Source organism: Mya arenaria, chromosome 14, assembly GCF_026914265.1.
Source record: "Mya arenaria isolate MELC-2E11 chromosome 14, ASM2691426v1".
In the NCBI taxonomy this organism is placed as follows: domain Eukaryota; kingdom Metazoa; phylum Mollusca; class Bivalvia; order Myida; family Myidae; genus Mya; species Mya arenaria.
The window spans coordinates 24,036,341-24,060,921 of NC_069135.1; the positions used below are offsets into that span (position 1 = coordinate 24,036,341).

General features: G+C 35.3%; 1 pseudogene; it reads left to right on the forward strand.

The window, feature by feature from the left end:
- Positions 1 to 24,581, forward strand: part of LOC128215933 (SCO-spondin-like) — a 55,635-nt pseudogene that overhangs the window by 18,733 nt on the left and 12,321 nt on the right.

The window sequence follows — 24,581 nt, forward strand, 5'->3', positions numbered from 1 at the left end:
ATCGCTGACCATTCCAAGGCGCTCTTACGTAGCAATAACAAATGTGTTGTAATGATATATAAGTAAGGTATTTGTTGTGTTGTTGCTGTATGTGTGTCTGGTTGTTGAACCTGGTGCCTCTTAATAGGGTAAACATAACAAAATAGGTGCTGGGATGTTTCGTGTAGTTTCTATTTAATATTACAAGTCCCGGGACGCTGGTCGGACTGGCAAAGCTGGGGAGTATGCGGCTGTAACAACAACCGCAACAGGAAGAGAGCATGTGACCGTCCTGCACCTCAAAACAACGGCAGCGATTGTAAAGGACCGAAACTCCAACATGAAAGCTGTGTTAGAGGAAGTTATGACAATTGTCCGGGTAAATATTGTACATGTTTAACAGATATTGTAATTTTATTTCCTTTACTTCACTTCTTTTATGTTCTTTTAGTTTGAATTGCTTCGATGTAAATACATGATTTTATATCTGCATAATATTTTCTGTGTGCTTGCAAAAGTGTTTAAGTGATTTAATTGATAAGTGCTATTCTATTATTCATATATATAATTATATGAATAAAAACTCATTTATTTTCGAGAATTGTAAATGAATGTGTATGCATATTGTTTATATATATGAATTCTGGCGACATTTGTTACAAACGTAATTTTGATTGGACTAGTGAACGGCAGTTGGTCTGCATGGGTAGTCTCGTCAAAATGCTCTGCCACATGCGGAGATGCTTACAAAACACAATTCCGTACATGTACTAATCCCGCTCCAAAAAATGGCGGAGAAGACTGTTCAGGGTCATCTGAAGAAAACCTGAAATGCCCTTATGTGCTTTGTCCTGGTAAGTTAATAAACATATCTTAACGTTATCCTATGTGTATGTTATGGTGGCTTATTACCGCTGTAAAATAGCCTGATAACGTTCGCGAATTGTTTCGTGTTAACCACTTAATTTGTGAAAAAAAAATCTATTCGCGAAACGTTTTCGGTAAGATAAATATCATAAAAACAGGCTTTAAAGTGCATAGAACTAACACCTTTTCATGCTGCACACTACTCACAAGTTGTTCAGTTATGGTTTAGATAAATAAAAGCATAATTTGTTTTACAAATTAGTTAATATCTGACTTTGTTATACCATTTTTTAAAGGCTACTCAGGCTTATCATTTTACCAAAGTTATGCATTTGATATCTTGCATTATTTAATGTATCTCATGATTATGCAATATGTTGGATGTATGAAATATATAATTCACTGTTGCTGACAGGCTTGCGCAAATTAACGTCCCTTTCACAATTGCCGGATCTATGATAATTAGATTGATGTGTTTTTTTTTGTTGTTGTTTTTTGCATTTGCCGTATCCGGCTTATTTAAAGTTTCCGTTATCTTTGTTTAAAGTCTGAAATCGTTCTGTCATTAATAGTGTGAAACATTTGTTTAAATTGTACAGCTAGGTACAGTTACAGCTTAAGGTTTGGTGTTATATATTTTGTTTTTAATTTACACTTACAGAAATTCTGGCGTTGTTAATATAGTCTGGTTTACAGTTAGCGAAATTCTGTCGTTTTTAAATAGATATTTAATCTACATTACTGAAGCAACAGTTAGCAATGTTCTTGCGTTGTTAAATAAATCTTTAGTTTACAGGATCCAAATGTTTGGCGTTGTATTAAGCGTTTCCTAGTTAACAATTACTGAAGGCCAGTCGTCTATAAATGCGTCTTTAATTTACAGTTACATAAGCTCTGGCGTTGCTGAATGTATTTTCCTTTCACAGTTGACGGCGGCTGGTCGAACTGGACAGAATGGACGCAGTGTTCAGTCACGTGTGAAGGACAGGGAACTCAGTCAAGAAACAGAACATGTGACAACCCAATTCCCATGTTCGGAGGGGCCAAGTGTCAGGGTGATGGGTATGCCATGAGGGATTGTACATCACCTGACAAATGCGCAAGTAGGATTGTTAAGACAGGCGCTAGGATTAAACTTTTTAGGACAAACTATTAAGACCCCTTTAATTCATACTCTATTAGTAGGCGTTTAAGACAAACGATAGTAGTATGTTCAAACCAAAGTTATTAGTAGGCTTTTAAAAAGTATGCTAGTATTTAGCTTTACCATTTTTTAAATATTTCCCATTTATCTGTTTATATCACAGTTCTAGAGAAATGGCCGATGTCAAAAGGTTATTTAACGAAGTATACACTCTCAAAGTTTAAGGAAACGAAAAAAAAATATGACTGCATACTTTTAATGTAGTTTAAAAATGTAACATGTGTCATGTATATTATGTTTGCTTACTTATATCTTTGTTTCGTGTTTGAATCTGCTATCATGTATGTAATATAATTTTTGCATAAGACCACTTGAAATTAATGTTTAGTTTTATCGATTCACCGTACCTATCGCTTTGGAATCTCTTTCGAAGGATGCTTTTAATTAATTATATTTTTTCTACGCAGTAACATTATAATAACTATCACATTTTTTGTTTGAGCCAATTTTAGGGATTTTCATAACTTAATATGCTTATTTTTTTATAATTTGGCGAATATCCGGTAATTTACTTTCTCATACAAAATATGTATTTCAAGAAATGGAACTTAATTGGATATTTATCAAACGTTAATACATATATTTGATAATCCTAAGTGAGTGTGTACAATTTATTGTGTTCATTTAAGAATTGAACATTATTTTTCTGCGTTTCATCGATGTATGAAGTGTCGGTAAAATTACACCTCAAGAATGTATAAATTAGGTGTACTTTTTCTAACACTTCATACATCAATGAAACACAGAAAAAAAATAATATTCAATCCTTATAATTACAACTATAAAAGAAAATAAAAGATCATTTTTATTTTGCTATTATCCACGAACCGCAATTCATCACTCGATAATTCCAAGTAGCATGTAGCCTTCCCACGCGTATGAATACATCGTCGACATGAAGACACTTGGGGCTAAATTTAGTAACAATGAAACTAATAATGTCTGCCGACTCCTAATTTTTTTACCATTTCGAAACGGATTAACAGCACTATTCAGGTAAGATATTTACGTAAAGGCGATCTTTTAAACTCGGGAATGTATCTTCCATAATTCATTGCCTAAGACAATAATTTTACTATTAAATTTACTGCCCTGTTGTTTATATTCATGAATGGTTGGCATGTCATTACTTTCATTAAGCTGTTGACATAGATCTTAACTTTTATTTTAACATTCATTTTTATTCGTAACTTTAGGCAAATCATCAAAATAATTTTTCATCAGTTCTTAAATTTCTGGAGGAATCTCAGCAGCAGCAGCAGCAGCAGAAGCTGTTTCCTCACTCAATTCCGGCTGAAACATTCAAAACTACCAAAAAACAGTTTTAAACAAGTCGAAATATGACAGATCTCCCGCGATTTTGACTGTGTGCTGCAGACGAACTTTCAGCTTCCTTTTCTCCGCAATCAATTTATTGTCATTAATAATATAACATAAAACCAGAACAATATTTTTAAAAGGTTTATTGTTCAAACGTTATAAGTTGTAAAAAGAAAGTAGTCCGGTAATGAATATTAATAAGCAGATTTACATACACGTATGCTTCATGGAAAAATGAATGAATGTCACATAGGTTGTTTTATCCAATATGATTTAAGCACTTACTCGCACTTGCTCAAAGTTGTAATTATATCAATATACCACCATCCACAGCTCCACCCAGAAGAAAACTCACACTCTATTTTCCGCCCTAACCTCCCCCAATATAGCCCCGATACATCTTATGGACCTTAAAATCTCTTGCGTGATCAAACATACAAATGTGAAATATGTACATCCATATATTTTGTTTAAGGTTAACATAATGTTTCGAACCTTATCTTAATATTTGATGATTGATTTGTTCTCAATATATCTCATTAAGGTCTTGGTGGCGCAATTCTTTGAATATTTTCCATTGTTTAATATGTAATCCTTTATCGTAAGTCGAAGTTGATACTCTTCTTCTTCTTAATTCGTCGACTGCGATTGCTCTTATTTATTTTTTTACTTCATACAAAAATGTAATAGGTATTTGATGTATTGACTTTAGCCGTACAAAAGAATCATTAGTTTGTATTCGATCAACTTAATTAAAAATTTCCATGCCTTTTTCACAGATGTTGTAGTCGTTTTTATATCAATAGTAGAACCATGAACTAAATTGATGCCATCTAACCGAGACCCGGCAATCACGGAGCATACAGCACTCGCAATGTAACCGCTTATTACTAGAAGGTGGTGTAGTGGGGTACTTATCACATCTAATAATAGTTCTAGTTTATTATGAATACTTAATAATTATTTTTGTTATATTTATCTTAGAAATTCTGTTTGTCATGTGTTGTGCCTAAGAATTGAGCAATTATTTTGTATTGAAATATTGTTTCCATTGTTTAAAAAATATTAAGTTTTCAATATATTGTTCAAATGATTTAAAAGGCGTTATGTTGAAATCTCTGTCTTCTCCAATTTTATGATAAGAAAAACAAATATTATATGTAATTACTTCTTCGATCGCTCGCTTCTATTACGGGTTTTGAAAGATTGCAAACAATGTCATAGGTTAAGGACTCCGACCCACAAAAAAAAACAGTATTGTGATGGCTTTTCTAACTTTAATGTTAAAAGGTGATGCCTGATGACCTGACCCCGAACAATTTACTGAGCTGTGACAAATTGTTTACATCAGATAACTTAAAGCTGCTCTCTCACAGATTAAACATTTTGACCACTTTTTGAATTTTTGCCTTGGAACTAGCCCATTTTTGCGAAAATCCATGGAAACAAGTTATATAAGATTGCTGACAAAAAAAATTAGATCGCAGATTTTTATTCTTAAGTTCAAAAAATGATGTTTAATGCATTTTTCTTTAACCGTTAGGAAAGGGTTTAAGCAATAAAACATTATTTTTTAACGGAAATATGAAAATCTGCGATCTGTTTTTTTGTCAACAATCTTACATCATTGGGTTCCAGATATTTACGCAAAGAATTGCTCTTTCCAAGACAAAAAATAAAAAAAAGTTGTAAAAAAGGTAAATCTGTGAGAGTGCAGCTTTAAACTCGCATGAAATAATATTGTTGGTAAAACCATGTTGTACTTTAGCTTTTCAATGTTGTACAGTTGATGGCGGTTACTCAGTGTGGAACGAATGGGGACACTGTACTGAGTCGTGTGATGACGGCTCTGGTGGAGGGTATCAGATACGTAGCCGTCGGTGCGACCATCCTAGGCCGTCAGCAGGAGGGCTTGACTGCAGCAGTCTTGGAAGCCCTACGGACACAAAATTATGTGGCGTTGATCCTTGCCCGGGTTAGAATTGTTTAAGTAAAACTATTTAATTATCAAACTGTAATCATTTGTAAGGATTCCATGATAATGGAATATCCATTCAATTACGATGACTTTGGTCCTACAACAACTACGGTTCAGGGGGCCAATTTCCACGAAGCAACAGAGTGGAAAAGCTCAATCGGTAAAATTGCAAATTTTTAAACAAGAAAATGTTAGTTTTCAACTTACATTAAAATAATTCTATAGGAACAAATATATTGAACCAAACGCTCTTTGTTTTTATAACATAAGCATTCGCACGTTTTATAATTCATCTGCCAATACATTTAAAGCAAATTTTATACACGCATAATTATTCACAACTAAATTACACAATTAATTATGCTTCGATATTAAATGAATACAGTACGGGCCCTAATTCAAATGGCATTTAATAACGTAAAGGTTACATGAACATAACGTCGATGATGCACGCACACATAAACAATACATCCTAAAAATGTGTTGTTGATTAATTGGACTAATGTTAAATAAAAAGGCTAGAACAAACAATACGTGTTAAGCCCGTTCCACACTGAACTCGTCGCGGTGTTCATGAACTGTCCTCGCAGGCAAAAGTATAGTGTGGCATGTGGCTTAGTCGCTTGATACAATGATAGAATAGCTCCGCATTGACGACTGTCTTTGCAAAATAAACGCGGTGTTTATACATTTATTGTAGTGGACGGACATTGGTCTATGTGGGGCAATTGGACGGAATGTTCTGTGACGTGCGGAAGCGGCCAGCGGTAACGTTATCGTACCTGCTCTGATCCCGCGCCGGCCTTTGGTGGAAAGAGCTGTACGATCGGAAGCTTCGTCACTACTGCGACATGTAGTAATGCCGTCTGTCCTGGTAGGTACTTTTATTTTAATAAATATGTATAGGTTATAGTTCATCTAAAACACAATAAATAAAAGGTGGGACACTGAACGTTTAGATACGTTTGATTATTTTGTATTACATGCTCTTTAAGTGGCTAATAATTTATCGTTGAAACTTGCGTCAGTTTATTATGAAGTGTGATGCCATGGCCCTATAAATAAGCCATACATAATTATACTTAATATAGACATCGAAATGCATAGCTCTGATTTGCCTGTTTCCATCAATGTAATCTATATTACCAACATCAATTTGAACATTATCGTGAATTCTGTAATCCACACCAGCATGATTTATGACGTTTAAAAGTGACCCAATAATTAAGAGCTGTCAAAATATCGTCTATGCAAACTATTTCATTAAACAAGAACAACAATGTGTCCAGCGGTCACTTTAACGGACGTGCTCTAACTCCACACCACCTTGTTTAAGATCACAATAGCTTTATTATTTGAACGTTAGTTAAAGGATGTATAATGGTTAGTACTTTAGTAAAGGCATTTTGATATGCAATAAAACTAACTCAACGTGTCGAATACATCTTATTTTTTTTATATAGTAAGTCGTTCGCGGCGTCACATTTATCCGCTCTAAAAAAAGTATATTACATTGAGTCTTTACCTTTTCACTATGTCACTAGAAGTATGGGCATAATGAATCGGCTCAGCCGATCACATTATTGTCTATAAAGTAATTGTCGATAAATTGCCATATTTCTCAGATTTAAAACATGATGTTGCTCCAAGCATGCGACGTACTATACTCGCGGATATTTTGTTAATGAACGAAATTAAGTCCGGCATCTGTGTATGTTTGGGTAAATAACTAAGTGTATAGTTGACAGTTATAGCGGTACCAGCGGTTACTAGAGCGAGAACACCCTTACACGATATTGATTTAATCTTCTTCATGTAGTTTCAGTGATTTATCTTCACATATCAGTTGAATATTTTAATTCAGTTGATGGTGGGTGGGGAACATGGGAGTCCTGGTCCGTATGTGACTGTAACAACGAACTGAACAGGAAACGAACCTGTGACAGTCCAACACCAGTCGGCGCAGGCAAGCAGTGTGAGGGAAAATACACTCAAACCGTCGACTGCATACCTGATGCCTCAGCCCTATGTCCAAGTATGACTTCACTTACCCCGAAAAATGCTGAATCATTCTTATGCTGAGGCAAATATAAGCGCTTACAAAATCTTACATAATGTGGTAACGTGTTTTATTTCATGTGCAATCCAATCAGGTCTGAATTGGACTTTCATATTGTGTACTAGGACTTCCGCGGCGATATTAAAGCCTTATGCTCTCAGGCGCTTGTGGATCTTAAACAGTCAAAAAAAATCTATAAAGTCCCCGTTACCTTAAAATTCTGAGAAATCATTGACTATGTTTCAGTAGTTGTTTTTATTTTAAGGTGCACATATATGTAAGCATAATGACAGGTTTGTGTTTTCAAATTTAACAGCGTACAAAACAAGTAAAAAACACAATTTGCGAAAAATGTTTATATTTTCCTGATTCGTTTGTCAACCGTTCATTTACGTTATTGAGGAATAGAAATATTTTCATGAAATGAAGTGAATAACATTCAGTTCAGGGAGGCTGGACTAATTGGTTCTCATGGATGGCTTGTTCGGCGACCTGCGGGCATGGCACACGTCTCAGACTAAGGCTTTGTGACAATCCTCACCCTGAAAACGGAGGCCGATATTGTGAAGGCGGAGGGCGAGAAAGCAATGATTGTTTTAATCAGTTCTGTACTGGTAGGTGACTGCTATGTTTGTCAGCTTCATACAGGTATGTTTGTAATATTTTTTAAAGTACAAACCGCTTAAGCTGGTGCTTATTATTTATCATTACTACTATTACCTATAATGAGTTCCAATCATACTGAGACTGCTGTATCTAAAATTGGATGCATGTGCATCCGAAAGATCTCCCATTGTTAATGTAGTTTTTTTACATTCTTCAATTTCACGAATGATGTTATCACCTGACATTGACATGTGTAATGTTTGTTATCTTGCAGCGTTGTGTCTTATGTTATCTTTCAGCGTTGTGCCTTATGTTATCTTGCAGCGTTATGTCTTATGTTATCTTGCAGCGTTGTGTCTAGTGTTTTTTGCAGCATTGTGTCTTATTTTATCTTGCAGCGTTGTGGCTAGTGTTAGTTTGCAGCGTTGTGTTTTATGTTATCTTGAAGCACTATCTCTTATGTTATCTTGCAGTGCTGTGTCTTATGTTATCTTGCCGCGTTGTGTCTCATGATTTTTACCGCGTTGTGTCTTATGATATTTTGCATAGTGAGATCTACTAGTGTCATTTTGCAGCGTTGTGTCATATGTTATTTTGCAGCGTTGTGTCTTGTGTTATCTTGAAGCGCTGTGTCTTAGGTTATCTTGCAGAGGTGTGTCTTATGTCATCTTGCAGCGTTGTGTTTTATGTTAGTTTGCAAAATTGCGTCTAGTGTCATATTGCAGCATCTGTCTTATGTTATTTTGCAGCGTTGTGTCTTGTGTTATCTTGAAGCGTTGTGTCTTATATTATTATGTAGAGGTATGTCTTATGTCATCTTGCAGCGTTGTGTTTTATGTTATCTCGCAGTGTTGTGTTTTGTGTTTTCTAGCAGCGCTGTGTCTTATGTTATCTTACATCGTTGAGTCTAATGTTATTTTGCAGCGTTGTGTCTAGAATTATCTTGCAGCGTTGTGTATTATGTTATTTTGCAGCGTTGTGTCAAGTGTTATTTTACAACGTTTTGTCTTATGTAATCTTGCAGCGTTGTGTCCTATGTTATCTTACAGCGTTGTGTCTAGTGTTATTTTGCAGCATTGTGTCTTATATTATCTTGTAACGTTTTTTCTCATGTTTATTTGCTGCATAATGTCTTATGTTATTTTGCAGCTTTGTGTCTTATTTTCTCTTGCAGCTTTATTTCTTTTGTAATCTTGCAGCGTTGAGTATAGTGTTATTTTGCAGTGTTTTGTCTTATGTTTATTTGCATAGTTGAGTCTTGTGTAATTTTGCAGCATTGTGTCTTATGTTATTTTGCATTGTTGTGTCTTATGTTATCTTGCAGCGTTGTGTATAGTGTTTTTTTTCAGCATTGTGTCTTATGTTATCTTGCAGCGTTGTGTCTCATATTTTAAGCAACGTTGTGTCTTATGTTATTTTGCATCGTTGAGTGTAGTGTATTATTTCAGAATGGTGACCTAAGTTATTTTGAAGCGTAGTGTCTTGTATTATCCTGCAGCGTTGTGTCTTATGTAATCTTGCACCGTTGTGTATTTTGTTATCTTGCAGCGTTTTGTCTTGTGTTATATTGCACTGTTGTATCTTGCGTAGTCTTGCAGCGTTGTGCATTATGCTATCTTGAAGCGTTGTGTCTTATGCCATCTTGCAGCGTTGTGTTTTGTGTTATCTTAAAGCAATATGACTTAAGTTATCTCGCAGCGTTGTAACTCATGTTATCTAGTAGCGTCGTGTATCATTTTATCTTGCAGCGTTGTGTCTTATGTTATCTTGAAACTTTGTGTCTTATGTTATGTTGCAGTTATGTGTTAAGTGTGATATTGCAGCGTTGTATTTTATTTTTATTGCAGCGTTTTGTCCTCATATGTGTTCTTGCAGCGTTGCGTCTAGAGTTATCTTGCAGCGTTGTGTGTTGTATTATCTTACAACGTTGTCGCTAGTGTTATTTTGCAGCGTTGTGTTTTATGTTATCTTGAAGCACTATGTCTTATGTTATCTTGCAGTGCTGTTTCTTATGTTATCTTTCCGCATTGTGTCTCATGATTTTTTCCGCGTTGTTTCTTATGATATTTTGCAAAGTTGAGTCTAGTGTCATTTTGCAGCGTTGTGTCTTATGTTATTTTGCAGCGTTGTGTCTTGTGTTATCTTGAAGCGCTGTGTCTTATGTCATTTTACAGCGTTGTGTTTTATGTTATTTTGCAAAATTGCTTCTAGTGTCATTTTGCAGCGTTGTGTCTTATGTTATTTTGCAGCGTTGTGTCTTATGTTATATTGCAGCTTTGTGTCTTGTGTTATCTTGAAGCGCTGTGTGCTATGTTATCTTGTAGAGGTGTGTCTTATGTCACCTTGCAGCGTTGTGTTTTATGGTATATCGCAGTGTTGTGTTTTTGTTTTCTAGCAGCGCTGTGTCATGTTATCTTACATCGTTGTTTCTTATGTCATCTTTCAGCGTTGTGTCTAGAGTTATCTTGCAGCGTTGTGTCTTATATTATCTTGCAGCGTTGTGTGTTATTTATGTTGCAGCGTTGCATATTATGTTATCTTGCAGCGTTGTGTCTTTTGTTATCTTGCAGCGTTATGTCAAGTGTTATTTTATAACGTTGTGCCTTATGTAATCTAGCAGCGTTGTGTCCTATGTTATCTTACAGCGTTAAGGCTAGTGTTATTTTGCAGCGTTGTGTCTATGTTATCTTGTAACGTTTGTCTCATGTTATTTTGTTGCATAATGTCTTGTTATTTTGCAGCTTTGTGTTTTATATTCTCTTGCCGCTTGTCTTTTTTGTAATCTTGCAGCGTTGAGTATAGTGTTATTTTTGCAGTGTTTTGTCTTATGGTTATTTGCATAGTTGAGTCTTGTGTAATTTCGCAGCATTGTGTTTAAATGTTATTTTGCAGTGTTGTGTCATATGTTATTTTGCATCGTTGAGTCTAGTGTAATTTTGCAGCATTGTGTCTTATGTTATTTTGCAGCGTTGTGTCTTGTGATATCTTGCAGCGTTGTTTCGGTTGTTATCTTGCAGGGGTATGTCCAGTATGTTGTTTCAGCGTTGGTCTTATCTTTGCAGGGTGTTTTGTCTTATGTCATGTTTGCAGCGTGTCTTTTAGCTTATGTTTTTCAGCGTTGTATCTTGTGTTATCTTGCAACGCTGTGTCTTATGTTTTCTTGCAGAGGTTCGTCTTATATCATGTTGCAGCGTTGAGTCTTATGTCATCTTGCAACTTTGTGTATTTGTTATCTTCAGTGATATGTCTTGTGTTATCTTACATCGTTGTATCTTGTGTTATATTGCAGTGTTGTATCTTGCGTAATCTTGCGGCGTTGTGTATTATGTTATCTTGAAGCGTTGTGTCTTATGCCATCTTGCAGTGTTGTGTTTTGTGTTATCTTTTATCAATATGACTTAAGTTATCTAGCAGCGTTGTAACTGATGTTATCTGGCAGCGTTAAGTCTTATGTTATTTGCAGCGTTGTGTATCAGTTTATCTTGCAGCGTTGTGTCTTATGTTATCTTGCAGAATTGTGTCTCATATAAAGTTGCAGCATTGTGTCTTATGTTATCTTAAAGTGCTATGTCTTATGTTATCTTGCAGCGTGGTGTGGTTATTTTATTTTGCAGCGTTGTGTATCATTTTATCCTGCAGCGTTATATCTTATGTTATTTTGAAGCCTTGTGTCTTATGTTATGGTGCAGCTATGTGTAATGTGTTATGTTGCAGCGTTGTGTCTTACGTTATCTTGCAGCTTTGAGTTTTGTTTTATCTTGCAGCATTTTGTCTTGTGTTTTCTTTCAACGTCGTGTCTTATGTTATCTTGCAGCGTTTTGTCTTAATATGTTTTCTTGCAGAGTTGTGTCTAGAGTTATCTTGCAGCGTTGTGTGTTATGTTATCTTGCAGCGTTGTGTCTTATGTCATCTTGCATCTTTGTGTCTGGTGTTATCTTGCAGTGATGTGTCTTGTTGTATCTTGCAGCGATGTGCCTCTTGTTATCTTGCAGCGTTACGTCTTGTGTAATCTTGCATCGTTGTGGCTTATGTTATCTTGCAGCGTTGTGTCTAATGTTCTTTTACAGCGCTTTGTGTTATTTCATCTTGAAATCTTTTTCTTGTGTTATATATTTTAGCTATGTGTCTTGTGGTATCTTGCAGCGTTTTGCCCAGTGTTATATTGCAGCGTCCTGTCCTGTGTTATCTTGCTGCGTTGTGTTTTATTTTATCTTGCTGCATTGTGCCTTGTGATATCTTGCAGCAGTGTGTCTTATAGCATCTAGCAGTATAGTAGCTCATGGTATTTTGCAGCGTAGTGTCTTATGTTATCTTTCAGCGTTGTGTTTTATGTTATTTTTCATCGTTGTGACTTATGGTATCTTTCAGCGATGTGTCTTATTTTGCAGCGTTGTGTCTAGTGTTATGTTGCAACGTTGTGTCTTACGTTATCTTGCAGCATTGTGTCTTATTTCATCTTGCAGCGTTGTGTTTTGTGTTATCTTGAAGTGTTGTGACTTATGTTATCTTTCAGCGCTCTGTCTTATGTCTTATTGCAGCGTTGTAGCTTGTGTTATCTTGCAGTAATGTATCTTGTTTGATCTTGCAGCGTTGAGTAATGTTATCTTAAATCGTTGTATCTTGGGTTAAATTGCAGTGTTGTATCTTGCGTTATCTTGCAGCGTTGTGTATTATGTTAACTTGAACCGTTGTGTCTTATGCCATCTTGCAGCGTTGTGTTTTGTGTTATATTGCAGCGTTGTATCTTGTGTTATCTTGCAGCTATATATCTTTCTTATCTTGCAGTGTTGTATCTTGTGTTATCTTACATCGTTGTATTTTGCGTAATCTTGCAGCGTTGTGTATTATATTATCTTGAATCGTTGTGCCTAATGCCATCTTGCAGCGTTGTGACTTATGTTATCTTGCAGCGTTGTAACTTATATTATTTGCAGCAATGCCTCTTATGTTATCTTGCAGCGTTGTGTAGTATGTTATCTTGCAGCATTGTGCCTTGTATTATATTGCAGCGTTGTGTCTTACGTTATCTTGCATCGTTTTGTCTTATGTTATCTTGCAGCGTTGTAACTAATGTTATCTTGCAGCATTGTGGCTTGTGTTATCTTGCAGCATTGTGCCTTGTGTTATCTTGCAGCCTTGTGCCTTGTGTTATCTTGCAGCCTTGTGCCTTTTGTTTTCTTGCAGCGCGTTGTTGTATATTATCTTGCAGCGTTGTGTTTTATGTGATCTTGTAGTGTTATTTTTGTAAGTTTGTTTGGCATTAATCCTTTCTTTAAATAAACATGATATTGATTAAACTTTAGGCAACTGATGATGTCCTTGTCGATTCCTTTGTTTGATTGATTGTTTAGAATATTGTAATACCTAAATATCTTCATAACACTAGTTATCATCTATCTTTATCAACTCATTGCAGTATACTGAGAGACTCCCTTTTTTGCGAAACTCGATCATGTGTATTACGATTGGCTCTTAATCGAATTTAACTAAATATATCTGTCTTGTAGAAAATTTAGCCAAGTCTAGTTCGTGACATGAAACCATTGAATGGAATCAATTTATCGAACAAACTATATTACTCCAAAAATAAAGATATAATTAAAGCATTCAAACTAGTTGTCCAAAATAGCAAGCGTTACTCAAACTCTATCTGGACTCAATATTCCCACAAACCAGATGGCGTGTTTCAAAATGATATTAAATTTTCTATTTAAATCTCATTTTTTAAATAGTATATTGGTATCTGAAGATAAATAATTAAATAGCAAATTCAACTTTAGCATATAATAAGAATAGTTCAATTTTCTTCTCAATTGAAATATGTCTGAAGTAATTTTGTTGAGATTACGGCCAGAAATTAACACAACAGTGTATATACACATCAAAACTAAAGGGTTACCTCACTGTTATGGAATTTATTTGGTTAATTAGTTGATGGAAACTGGGCTGAATGGGAAAGATGGAGCGCGTGTGACAAACCCTGCAACACGGGACATCAATCACGAAACCGGACCTGCTCAAACCCCGAGCCAGCCCACGGAGGGCAGAACTGCAGCGGAAAAGGTGTAGACACTACAATATGTAACACACAACATTGCCCAGGTATTGTCTTTATAAGCGGCTTATGTCAGAAGCTGTAATCACATATAACTCTATCGGGGGCTAGCGCAAAACGTTTCTAACTGACATTTTTTTCTAAAAGTGACATTTTCATGTTTTTAATCTATTTACTAAGACTCCATAATATCCCAAAATATTAGCTCTGTAATCTAAGGTCAATGTATATTAGGCCATATTTTGTCAAAAGATTGGATCTGAAAATGGACATTTATTTTTTGCAAAGCGGTTTTACTGCACTTACAACCGTTTTGCACAGTAACTATGTTGTTTTAAAACATTGAGATTGGATATATTAACTGAAATATTTGATGACGTCATGATTATTTAGCATTGTTATTGCAGAGGTACAGTGAATTTGATTAAAAGTGGTGTCATTTGTTTAAATTCAACTCGAACTAAAATGAAAAAACGCATGTTCAAATATCAGAATTTCGAACAATGTCTCGCATTTTATCCCTTTAATCCTATGCATTCATTTATATTAATAATTTGTATTATATATTGTTCGTAGCATTGGTATAGGATAAATTAAGTAATATATTAAGGGGGAAAATTTGAATTTTTTTATAGTATTTTAAGAAAATAAAAGTGATTGGGATAATGAATATAAGTGTAAAATTCGATATTTCTTCTAAGATTTCAAATAGTTTTCTGTGTAATCTTATTGACAGGATTTGAAATCAGGAAAATATTGACGTTTTCTCAAAATATTGTTTCTCTTTGTAGTTTTCATTTGCAATAATTTTATTATTTATCTATATTATGCACTTTTTTTGGTAAAATGAGTTTGCATGTTAAAGTTTTATACTTCGACATTATTGCAATGTTTTATTCACATAATCATAGCTTTGAAAAAAAGCTAATGCAAAACAAAGACAATTGATCTAATGGTTAAGGTAAATCATGTCAGGTGAAAACACAAATTAATTCCCCTGCCATTTTAAAAAGGATGTCATACTGTTAAACCCAACATTTCGTATCATATTTCCAGCGGTAAACATTAGCGAATGGAAGCGATTTGAAATTCATGTCTGCGTCAAGAATAAATTTCTTTGCTACTTGTAATAGCATAAAAGTGGATATATTGAAGTTATTTCGACATTCATGAGTTCTGAAGTGTGTAGCTGTGTTAGTGATAACTAAAGCATATGGAAATAATTCTGATTTTCAAGAGCTATATAGTTTTAAGCCATTGTGGTGTTTATGACTAGCGAAGAAATATATCTATTGGAGTAATTTTAATATTCAAGAAGTCTGGTGTTTATAGTCGTGCTGATGACTTTGGCTATCGAAGGGGTAGATCTTTGGGTGATTTGGATATTCTTTAACTCTGCCGTCAAAGTCATGCTGGTGATTATGAACTTCTGAGAAATGCTTATCAATCTGATTAAAGACCGGAGTAGATGGAATGTATGCTGGTATTGATGGCTTGTCGGGGTTAATGTTTAAACTTTTGGTTACTGAGCGTGTTTCTGTAGTTTATCACATTAGTATTGTTTATAGAAGATGTAAGTCATTTTGATATTCATGAGCTAGTTAGAAATCATGCTGGGGTAAATGGCTTTTTAAAAAATGGATGGAAATCAATCTGATATTCTAGAGCCAATAAGATGGAAAATATGCATGAGTTAATGATTGTTTAGAGTAGATGGGAGATATTCGGTTATACATAAGCCAAGCAAATGAAATCATGCTTGGGTTAATGATTTCTTAAGAGTAATTGAAAAATATTCCGATATGCATATGCCAATAAATTGAAATTATGTTTGGGTTATGACATGTTTAGAGGAGATGGATATCATTTTGATATTCATGAGCAAAGTAGATGAAAATCATGCTTAGGTTAATGGCTTGTTAGAGGAGATAGGTATCATTCAATAATTTGTTAAGGGTAGATTGAAAGTAATGTGATATGCATGAGCCAATTTGATGAAATTCATGCTGGGGTAAATGATTTGTTTAGGGTAGATGGAAATTATTCTGATATTCATGGATATTAAGCTGGGGTTAAAGATTTGTTAAGAGTAGATGGAAGTCTTTTTGGCATTCAAGAACCGAGTATATAGAAAGGAGAGGAGTGCCGAAAGATAGTAGTCGATATTTATGAATTTAAGGAAATATCAAACCCCGTTTATGACGTTTCATTGGAGAATTATGTTTCGGTATCGGATCCAGTCCTTGTTAATTTTAAAATAGCTTTCATTTATAATCTATGATTTTGCTTATTGAATATTTAAATTGAAATGCTTGTTTATATTTTGTACACGATGATGGTCATTTTAAGAGCTGATGTCAAGAGTATGCTAAGGTGATTTGTAATAATTTTTTTTAATATTATTTAAACTTAAAACTAGAAATGGAAAATTCATGTATATCTTAATTAGTTAATTAAATTTGCTATTAACTTCACCATGTATTCACAAAATTTTGTTATTAATCATTAAATCATTAACAGTTGAAATTGACGCTGATAATTAACTTAAAAAATATGCAGTTGAAGAAAATTCTATATATTGTTCTTGTTTCCATTATTAAAAATAATTGAATAAATCAAAGTTTTTATCATCGGTTTATAAAATTAAATATATTTTACATTACAAGTAATAAATGGTGTTTAAAATGCAAATATCTTAAAGCTGTCAAAGATTCAGTTACAACCATTTTGCGCAAAATTAATTAAGAACAATCCTCGTTTGTTTGTGCAAAACGGTTGTAACTGTCTGTTTAACAAATGCCTCTTTTTGAAAATGAATGAAAGTTGTGATTGTATATTATTCATGAAAAGTGCACACATTTAAAACTGTAATAAAACAAGTAATGTAAATGATGGGAACTGAGAAAACAAATGTGTTGTTATGCTCTCCTGAACAGTTTTTAAAATGTTAGTTACATGCGTTTTGCTCTTAGCCCGCTATGTCATTCGTTGCTTTATGGCATGTATATTCATTTCCCAAACTAGTTCGTGATTAGGTTTAGAAAATCCATTTGCATTTTCATGCATTTTGAAAGTGTAAACATATGTCTTATTTAACATATTCTTTTTTTCGTTGTCTGGGAAGTATACAACAAAAAATGTTTTCATAGTTTCTCTTAAGTCTCCATTTCGTAGTTTATTGTCGTGTTCTACATATGACCTATGTGTACTATCTATGTTTTCCTTTTCCTTTAATGATATCAGGAATACAATATGTGTTTTAGAATAAATAAATGCATAGCCTTATAACGAAAAAATATATTATTTTGCTGTCTTCCCTGAAACATCAGCTTTGCCTTGCCTGAAACCCCACTTTAACCTTGGCTGAAACACCAGCTTTACCTTGCCAGAAACACCAATTTTACCCTGGCTGAAACAATAATTTTACCTTGTCTTAAAAACCAGTTTCACCTTGCCCTAAATAACACTTTTACCTTGTCTGAAACACCATTTTTAACTTGTTTGAAACACCAGTTTTACCATGCCAGAAACACGAGTTTTACATTGTCTTAAACAACAGTTTCACTTTGCCAGAAACACTAGTTTTACCTTGTCTGAAAAACCAAGTTTACCTTGCTAGAAACACTAGTTTTACCTTGTCTGAAACACCAGATTTACCTTGCCTGAAGATTCCTGAAACACCAGTTTTACATAGACTGAAACACCAGGTTTACCTTGCCTGAAACACCAGTATTACCTTGCCTGAAACACCAGATTTACCCTGCATGAAACACCAGTCTTATTTTGCCTGAAACACCAGTTTCACCCTGCCTGAAACACCAGAATTACCTTGTCTGAGACACCAGGTTTACCTTGCCTGAAACACCAGTCTTACCCTGCTTGAAACACCAGTCTTTCCTGCCTTAAACACCAGCTTAACACTGCCTAAACTCCAGTTTTACCTTTTCTGAAACACCTGGTTTACCTTGCCTGAAATACCAGGTTTACTTTGCCTGAAACACCAGTCTTACCTTGCCTGAAACACCAGTTTTACCTTGTCTGAAACACAAGTCTTTTCTTGCCTGAAGCTCCAGTTCTACCCTGTCTGAAACACATGTTTTACCCTGCCTATAACACCAGGTTTATCCTGTCTGAAACACCAGTTTTACCCTGTCAGAAACACCAGGTTAACCTTGTCTGAAACACCAGTTTCACATTGCCAGAAACACTAGTTTTACCTTGTCTGCAACACCAGGTTTACCTTGCCTGAAACACCCGTCTTTCCTTGTGCCTGAAACACCAGTTTTACCTTGCCAGGAACAAGAGTATAACCTTGCCTGAAACACGAGTCTTGCTAGCCTGAAAACAAGTATTTTAACTTACTTTAAACATCTGCTTTACTTTGCTTCAAACAGCTTCAAACACCAGTTTGGCATGGAAACACCAGTTTATTGCAATAAAGAAAAATAACATTTTTACTGAAATTTTTTTTAAATTATGTTTGTTCTTGACATCAGTTAATGGTGTTTGGGGTGAATGGGGTCATTGGTCACGGTGTGACGTCACCTGCGCCTTGGGCAACCAGATGCGAAATCGTAGTTGTGACAATCCATTTCCGGCATTCGGGGGTCAGGAATGTGCAGGGGAAAGGACAGAATTCCAAAAATGTCAAAAGGGTCCTTGTCCAAGTAAGTCTAAAACATGTCAACCTAAAAGTAATTGTATTATGTATTGATTTTGCATACCTAAACAAACTGAGCTAATTTGTTAAGTATATACATTCAGTGATTTTTATTGGTGCAATTTACTGCCTTCTAATGGTGTTTCCTACGAAAAAGTGTTAATTTTTCCTAAAATTTCATATTTGTTTCCCAATTTGATAAATGCAGAGTACGTTAACGAATAAAAAGCAATGAATTTCTTGAAAAATAAAATCATTCTTGACAAGACTAACTCTTTCACAGCATAAAGTATGCATAAAAAGGGGAAACCTGTAAATTTGCCAGTATATTTGCTATTTTGATCTGATTTTGTATTTTTCCCAATCTGGATTTTTTTCCCAATTTGCAAGACACAGGCGGTAAAACTAATTCCAAAAAAAATCTCTGACATTTATTGCAATCTGACTGATTTGCAAACTCTTACTTTGGCTTACAGAAAGATCATACACTGATCAGTTGAAATCACTGTGAATGATCTGAACTTTCAAAATTGCTATTTATAGCTCAGCTCAATATTTATGCAAAAAGCATAAATCGCTAGCGCGATTCATGGATATTCAAAATCGCGGCCGAGCGTTCACATTGCATGAACGCACACAAAAAAAAGAATCAATCCCTTACTCTTGCGTGATTTACATGCAAATTTCTTGATTGTATTTGTTTTTAATCTTAATGAAAAATAATGAATCTACAACAAACAAGTAAAATAACAGCAGCTACTTATATGTAATTTTAAATAAAAGATAATGATTGTCATACATTTTAGTCCAAATAAGGCAATTATCAGACGAATTGAATACTGCAGTCAAGCCGAGCATTACAAGAACATTATTTTTAATCTAAATCACTTCAAACTTTAAAAAAATGGATGCATGTGGCAGAAATCAGCGCTTCAAAGTCTAAACTGTTGTTGTAACAATTTAACTAAACTTACAATCTTTCTTGCCATCCTTATCAGGAATAAATTCAGTCGAATTGGGTACACACTAGTTCCAGATACTGCGTTGAATGGGTATCGGCCAATAAAAATAGGGTTACATTCTAAGTCAGTTATTATATATCAAGAACATCTTATTGGTTTTAAAGGGCCTGTCAACCACTAGCGATATACCTCGCCGGGACTAAACCGAAGCAAGCAGTTAACTACGGTGAGAAAATCGACGGAGCGCTGTCGAGAAATCACTTTAAAAATCAAAACTGTAGTCGTAGCAATATCGATGTAGTACCGGCGTAAGAGCCGATGTACTACCAAATACAACGTTATGGTCGATGCTAATTTTTTCGCCGATCTTCTGACGATGTCTTGACGATGTATAACCGTTCTTAAAGATGTGAACCGTTGCCCTGCCGTACTAGTAGCGATTCCCGAAATTCGCCATATTTGTGCTCCAGTATAGCGCCGGTAAGCCAAATCGGTTAGGTTTGACAGACCCTTTAAGAAGAGGACTCACTCGCTTCGCTCGCTTCGCTCGCATCGCCCCTTCTAAATAATTATTACTTGGAAGTAAAGATGTGGATACGTTTTTATAATTAAATAGCCGAAACAATTTTGGATTCCAATGAAATATCGGCTAATTTAACTCCATCGCTGTTCACGACTTTTCGCAAGAAGGCCTCCAATTTGACGGACGGAAAACTCACCAGAAGATGACATCCTTAATGACGGAGCATGTATTAGAACCTTATTTTATTTTTTTATTTCATGTAAACACTGTATTCTCAGCAACCAAAGTTTCAGTGCAACCTGCAATGCCATAAGGATTGTAGTCCATGTCGCAATATGTAAACTGTTAGAAAACAATTTCGATAATTTAAGTTGATGGAAAATGGAGCGGATGGGGTGTATGGTCTGAATGCTCCGTGACATGTCTGAACGGTACCAAATCCCGCAACCGCACCTGTGACAACCCCCCAGCCCAGTACAACGGTGCCGACTGTGTAGGATCCTATACGCACGTCGATGTGTGCAGACCGCGGGATAACTGCGATGGTAAGTATTACGTTTATGTATGGGATAGGCACGCCATTAGGCTTTATAAACTAGTCTTCACAGTACAAATCTCGCAACTGCATCTGTTACAACGATGCCGACTTTGTTGGGTCAGATTCGTGATCAGATAAGGCCAGAGTTATGTGCTGCTTTCGGTATAACCGCGATGGTATTTAGTTGATATCGAATGTGTCTGTATCTGCCCTTATGCTTAGTGACGAGTCATCATTGTTCAGTCAGGACGCCAAAAACGAGTAATCACTTCTGAAACTAAGTTAACACTCTGTTTGGTATTTATACTGAATGTATTTTAAGTTATTAATGTTTCCGAATATTTTCAGACTAGCCTTTGTTAACACAACGGAGGACATTTCTATATTTTGTTTGGAATGTTTTCAACCAGAATTGTGTTCACTGCGAGATAGCTTAGCGGTTTTGTATCATATTTCATATATATATTTTTATGAAAAACTACAAGAACAGTAGACGAACGTTTAAACATAAACCCCGTCTAATGGCACAGGGTCAACGCGACAAAGACAAAACACAAAAACAAACAAAAAAAAACCATGAATCTTGTATAATGTCTTACTTAAGCAATTTACCGGTACTCAATGTTCTTCTTAATGTATTAATGAATCCGACAATTCAAATTCTTTCCTAAAAACGTAATAAATCTTCACTGATCTGTATGTATATTTCAATCGACAGTAATATTATATAGTTTGCTTTTTACTATAAAAACGCGAATCATTGGATCAAGAACGCTTTGCAAACACAAAGACTGGATTTATCTCTTAAATGTTCTAGACCCCGAATGTCTCTAATTCTTGTTGTTCATTGCCATTGTGGTGGGTAGTAATGTCTCTGGCCCAGGTTCATTCCGTCTTTTGCATTTTTGAGTTATGTCCTTTGAACATGATTTTCACGCTTTCGGTTACTATGACGATTGTTGAGCGAACTACACTGTACTCTCACAGTTTCAGGTGCACGTTATAACATTGATGAGTAGTCGTCGTCGGCGTTTCTTATCTGTCCCCTGGTCAACTCGTCTCAGAGTGCCCTTGAACATATTATTAATACTTAAGCTATGTGGAACGAACGTTTCCCAAAGTTGGTTTGCTTGTTAAGCACTACTCGTCTGCAGTGGAAACTAAGAGTTACTTTCCTTGAACTCATGAAATATATATGATTTTGTCTTAATAATTGTCAATGTTATTTGTCTTTGCGGAGTGCGCGCGTATTTATCCCTTCTGTAAAAGCTTTCAATGTTTTAACTGTTGATTCTAATATTCAAATTAAATGTCTTGACCGCAAAACTGCCAAAATATTTAAAACAATTATAAAGATCAGATACTATTGTGATTCTCGTTTGAGACATTTAAAAGACTTACTGCTTTTGACCGTGTACTTATGGGGGGAAATAAAAAATAATTTGCAACGCTAAAAGATCGTTGTATGCAGTACGACGTTTAGACTTATAGAACACCGTTTACGAGACTTTTCTCACGGCGTACATTTTTCAGTCAATGGTGGTTGGTCGGAATGGTCGGGTTACACACCGTGTGATTCCACCTGCGGAACTGGTACAAAAATGGCCTTCCGCGGTTGTGATAACCCACCACCACAACACAATGGGATGTACTGTCAAGGGGAGGTCTCCAAATCAGCATCCTGTATTGTGAAACCATGTCCAGGTAATTAACTGTTTATTGGGATTATAGAACTAGTATATTTAATAGTTTTAAAACCCAATTAACAACAAACTCTTTGTAAGTAAGTTAACTAAATTCAAATTTATAAAATGATAGCCTTTTATTGACTATGTTTGTTTAAAGGCTATTTTATTGTTAAATGCTCCAAATTAAAGAAAAGAAAATTGTTTGCATATGTGAAGTGGACGGCGCTTGGAATTCTTGGATGGAATGGGGCGCATGCTCAACCACTTGCCAAACGGGGTTTAGAATTCGTTCACGGATATGCGACAAACCAGCAAATGCGCACGGTGGGAAACCATGTCCCGGTTCATTCAATGACAACATTACATGTTTTGAAAGGAGTGTCCAGGTCGTCCTATTGTTAAACCTTCAAGCTCCTCGCAGATTGATTTCATTGTAATTGATGGCTTAACTTGTGAATTAATGTTAATAGCAATAGTCGAATGCCCACATTTCGAACTCTACGCGATTGTTAATGCCAGAGCGTTCTTAAAATTATGAACAAAGCCTTTGTCATGACTTTTCAAATTAGCATTACTATAAGCGTTGTCTTAGTACGCGCATGTAGTTAGATACTTTTTGTACTTGTACCTGTCATTAATCTATTCCATTAAAAAACAAAATATATGAGAATAAATACCGTAAATAACAAGGATCTATCTTTCAAACCATAAAGAAACAAGTCAAGTATTTTTTCCAGTCTGATAATAATCAGATCCTCTTCAACATTACGTATACTATAAGCAATGTGGAGTTGGTCAAATTTGTATATTTTAGTTGACGGTGGTATATCTGATTGGAGTGAATGGTCAACTTGCTCCCTTTCCTGGAAATGGAACCCAGATACGAAGTCGGACCTGTACAAATCCCACACCCATGTATGGCGGTGCAAACTGCGCGGAAGATAGTAGCGAGGACCAGCTATGCTTAGTTGTTAACTGCCCAAGTATGTATGAAAGGATTGAGTGATTGTCAAATAGGACCGAGTAAACATGAATTTATAATATAGCTGCGCCATTCCTTATATTTTTATTAAAGACGAATTAATGATACTTGGTGAATACTTTATATAAAGTACAAATGGAATAAATACACAAATACAGGGATGGAATGAGAATGTACAATGCTTCAGTCTTTTAATTTACCTAAACCTAACCAAATACCTGCCTTTATCCTTTTAGTCAATGGTACCTGGTCGGATTGGGCTGCATGGGGCGCGTGTGACGTCACATGTGGAAACGGAACAATGACAAGAAGTCGATCATGTGATAATCCTCAGCCCGACTTTGGAGGAGAGGACTGCGTCGGAAATGAAACTGACGTAACAGAATGCCCAAAAAAGTGCTGTCCAGGTAACAAACAGATATAAGTATTCGGCATTGTACGCAATTACATGTCAACTGCCAGTTCGGTTTAAATTTTTCGAGAAATCAATATATGTCACACATTATCCAATGAATTAAATGTTTATTTTATTGGCATTTCGGCAGTTACGGTTTATATGGCCGAGTATGGAGTTTACAAACTTTAAACAATTATATTTCTTTAATTATTGCTTTTCCAATTTGTAAGTTTCCCAAAGGAAAGGGACTATCTAGAGTATATGCTTCATAATGCAATGTAACAGCCCTAAGCATGTTGTTGCATTTTACGTGTAACTGTGTTACTGTAGTAAAATAATCTCAATAGTGGACGGAAACTGGGCATTATGGTATCCATGGTCGGAATGCCAAGGCGACTGCTCTAAGGGAACTCAGTCCAGATTTCGGAACTGCAACAATCCACTTCCATCTTGTGGAGGCAATCAATGTGAGTGGTGAATACAGGCAAACTGACGACATTTGTCTTCCTATTGGATGCTCGACAAGTAAGTAAAGATTTTATTTAGCTCACTCCAGTAAGAAGTGTTCCGTGAACAAGACGGAGTGGAGGGGAGGGGTTGAATAAATTTCTTCTTTATAACCTTAAGGCCATCCATGTGTGATAAGTGCAAAAAAACGTTGACTGGTCCGATATCATATCATATACTAAATATCCATTTATGTAGTATACATGTATGATTTGTCACGAGTCGTCATATTATTAACAATTGAATTCAATTATTT